Here is a 4,577-nt window from a genome sequence, read left to right as displayed (position 1 = left end):
GTGTGTATCATTGTATGCCCTATCAATTACCTCATTTTTGTGCTAATTTTTTCGATTGAATGCTTCTTTTAGTGCTAGGCTTCATTATGGTCGAGTCTACCCTTGATCTCCGGAGTCATGACAAAAACTTAGTATGTTGAACTTTATGTTTATGTATGCTCATGTGTGTGCGTGTGGTGTGTGTTATGTTGGGGAGCATATGTTAGTATCTAGTTCTACGCCCACTATTGGGCACTGATGACGTCAGTGGGGATATCGTGGTATTTAGTCAATACTATGCATGATGGAGCTGATGGTTATATTGTCCTGTGGGTGACTACCATGGGTCTATACCTTGCACTTTCCTTCAAGGGTGAATCTGGGCGTATCCTGGATTCATCTAGGTATATATAATGTTGCAATGCCAGAGCAAGGCCATTGGAAATAATAAGGCTATCCTTGGAGAACAACTGGCTCAACCAGTACACGTCAACCTGCCACCTCCACCTGTTCCTCTCCCACCACCACCGCCACTGCCAGCGGTTCAATCAAATGATAGTGGAGAAGGATAGGACCCCACAGCCAATCTACGGCAACGGATGGATAGCTTGATCATCTACCATATAGTGCTGCATTCTGGGCCTTAAGAAATAAAGCTCCATCCATCCACTTTGATTCTTTATCATTAATGGTTAGTTTGTATTTGGCCCTAGTGAATATTCATCAAACACTAGTATCCCGTAGGCTGACTTCGGCCTCTAGTAGACCTTTTTTCCTGTCTATCAAGGTGGAATATTCATAGCATCAATTAACAAGGCTCGCTAAAGAAATAGTTCCATTCTCAAGTTTGTGACGTTGAAGAACAATGACCAAAGGATGATCTAGCCTTGTAAACACTTCGCTTTGAAAAGGCATATTGGGATGCCAACTAGCTAATCTTTGCAATGCATTGCAATGATACAACCTTTTTTTTTTTTTTTGGGGGGGGGGGGGGGGGGGGGGGGGGGGGGGGGGGTTGGTTTGCGGTTTTGTGTGCTAAGTGTAGGGATAGCTTATGGCTTCCCTAATGGACATGTGTAACGAACTTGGACACCCAAGTCCAAGATTCTATTGCGACACAACACAGATTCACTTCAAACTTATTCACAATTCACAATAAAGTCGACACGGCCCGGCGTAGTTTTGTGTCAAGAGGTATTGGCCCCAAAGACTGGCCCCCATTTCGGTATTTATTTTTATATTAATCTTTGAGCAAAGTACAATGAGCCTGCGGGTGCTCGGGTGTATTTATTCTTACTAGGGATGCCCAAAAGCACAGCCCCAAAAGCTTTCAAACTCAAAAGCAATTGATCTCCAAAAGCTTTAAACTTCCAAAAGTAACTAGTTTCAAAAATTTGCCAAAAGCAGTCAGTGCAAATTACGAAAATTCTGTACAGCTGCCACGTCAGCATGTCAACGCGAATTGCGGCGTCTGTACAGCTGCCACCTCATTAGTCAATCACGTCATCGGCCAGCCACGTCAGCCTATGGACGTCTTTTTCGAGATTCTCGCAAGGTGTGTGTGTGTTGTGTGTGTGTTTATGTCCGAGGGCATGCCACCTCATTAGTTTGTGACATACCCACCTCTTGAAAGAATTGTAATCGCCCTCGATTACGCCTGTAAAAAAGACGAAGGCCATAAATTGTCTTAGTAGACACTGACTGTTAGTATTGACACACTAGACACAACACATCTAGTATTTGTACAAAACGACAGTCACATCACATGACAAATTACATACAAATTCATTCCAAATCTCAAACTATGATTAATCGGCAACGCATTTAGTAATCTCATCTAGATCCATTCCGAACCTCACGGATGCTCGATTAACTAGTCCTTATTGCAATCATGTCTATAGATTTATGAGATCGAAATGCTGCAGTCATTTCGTCTTTCACTTCTTGCACTCAAACAAGTCAAGTACAAATCAATCATTTTTATTTTCGAAAATTCCAGTTCATAAAGTCATACAACAGAATATTGTCTGCCCATCAGTATCCCTGAAACCTAAAGGGGGACATTAGTGACTATATTCAAAATCGGGGTAATCCGTTGACAAAGGAGCGGAGTGACTCCCCTCTTGTGCAAACCCGCTGCATTACATTCACCCACGCTGAAATCGAGGTTTGATCAAAGTAGACTATGCTAAACCGAATGCTTCAAGGTAAAGTTCCAAAATCCGAGGAGTATTTGCTAGGTCCTCCTCCTCCATCCACTTTGCATCCAATGCAGGATAGTTCTTGAACTTAACCAAGAACCGCCTAATCACTTTACCTTTTATCTGTCTGTCCTTGTGTGCCAATATATGTTCTGGAACGAGTATCTCCTCGCTTTCCTCCACTTTGGGTTTCTCATCTGGCTCCCCATCATCGGGCACATCACCTTTAAAAGGCTTCATTAGACTCACATGAAATGCATTGTGAATCTTCCAAATATCGGGCATCTCCAGTCTAAAGGAGACACCATTAATCTTTTCTTTTATCTAGAAAGGGCCATATTACCTCATGCAAAGCTTTGGAAAAAGCCGCTCCTTTCCCTTCATTTTCTTAGACGTGCCTTCTCAAAAAGTAAGAGCACCCAGTCGTCTTCCTTTAATTTCTCACACACACACACACACACACACACACACACACACACACACACACACACACACATTGCTACAAGATCTGATTGGTTAAACCATGGTCTTTTTTTCGTTAAAAATCTACCCCGGTTTAGGTTATGGTTTCCCTGCACAAAGAGCACTCTTGCACAAAGAGCACTCTTACACTCACTCCCCCTCTTTCCTGCTATAAACAATCAAGAACAAGGCACCTTTTCTTTTTTTCTTGACCAATGTCAAAAGAAAAGGAGGGGTCTGTCTGGACACCTACCCCCTTGAGGTGGCTAGTTGTTAGCTTTGTACATAGTTACCTCTTAGGTATTTTCCTTTCCCCCGTGGGGATATACCCTTATTAAGGGTGCATGGTAAAAATAACCTCGTGATGGCAGAATGAATGTGGCGGCTTAATTCTCTTATTTTCTCCTCGTCCTATCGAGGACCTATTCACACCCCTATTGCCTTCTCCCCCCTCTCTATCTCTCCCCCTCTGTCACATCATCTGCTCTCAGATATCTCTATGCACCTAAACTCAAACTTTCATACTCCTGCCCTCCACTGAGGTGGCTGCATTTGTGTTCCATATAAAATAGTGCAGTGGTGGATCGTGCAGATAATGGTGGGAGTTATCGCCTGTAGCTTGTCATGATGCCTCAACCTCGACTTGCCTCTATTTAAAGAGGTGATTTTTGCCCCTCACTTAGCCTTTATTGTGTTATAATGCGTGTATGTGAAAGAGAGGAGTGTGATTGTCGTTGCTTATTGAGTGGAAATGGAGATCACGGAGCAACCTTCACAAGTCTATGAAGTACTTGGCTTGGTTTTGTTATGCATTTTTGGCACATTGATGACATACTGCACTCTATTGAATTTTCTAACTATATAAGGGATACTCTATTTTGTTGAGGTGCTTAGGTTTTTCTTTACATAAGAAATGGGTTTTTCCGTTAGGGACACACAGACCATTGGTTTATTTCATCACTGGGGCCTTGATGTGTGTATTTCATCACTATTAATGTTGGTTGGTGCATACTGTGTAAAAGTAAATTGGTTTTTTAAAAAAAAACCTTGCTCTGTCGCTATAGTATACTGTATGAAGGCCCCTGGCATTTTGTTGGATTCCATGCTCTTCATCTGTGAGCTTGATGGAGCTTCTAAAGGATGAAGGTAGGCTCGTGTTTTTGCATACCATATTTACTCACTATTTAAGGCGGCAGACATTGGTTTGCGTTTTTTGGTGGCACTTTGAGATAAGATGCACCTTCTAGGGAGATTCCTTCACCAACCCGTATTAGCTGTATATATGATTTTTTGTATTACGAATGTTGGAAACATCATATGGGAAGATTCCCTACCTGAGTGGCTCTGGTTACATTCAGTATCTGTTAGCATACTTGTGTTGTTACTTTTTTTACCCTACTGCACATTTAACAATGGACTAATTGTCGGACTACATACTATGGTTTGGATTTTTAATGAAAAGGTTGGTCTTGTAGGCACTTTGTGATTGTTCTTGTATCATCTGCATGCGGGTGTTTTTGGTTGAGCGAGTTGTAATTAGAAAGTTTTCTTCTCACTTACAATGCATAACATCATAACTTTAGTTAGTTTTCTAATTGGGTTACTGCATTTTTTTAGAGAAGGGATGGATGGGAACCTCATTCTCAGTTAGGTCATCATGATTTCTTTTTTCTTGATATACATCACTGGGTTGAAGCCTAAGCCAAACTAAGAGCTAAATTTCTGAGGGATAACACCGTATTTTTGAGTCTTGGCTTATACAAACGATATGGCTACTGTGTTAAAGAGTATGAGGGATAGAGGCGGTATGAATAGGACCACTAGCACTTGCTTGGTTTGGATGAGTTCTTGGACTAATTTTTCTTCTTTATGAAGGATTATGTGGTATTGTAGGACTATTGAAAAGGTTTTTTTTTTTGGGGTTGCTATTGGGAG

The sequence above is a fragment of the Adiantum capillus-veneris genome, chromosome 3 (assembly GCF_014529385.1).
Source record: "Adiantum capillus-veneris isolate H3 chromosome 3, ASM1452938v2, whole genome shotgun sequence".
NCBI lineage: Eukaryota > Viridiplantae > Streptophyta > Polypodiopsida > Polypodiales > Pteridaceae > Adiantum > Adiantum capillus-veneris.
The sequence above is the reverse complement of the archived record's forward strand: the minus strand, read 5'-3'. Positions refer to the sequence as shown.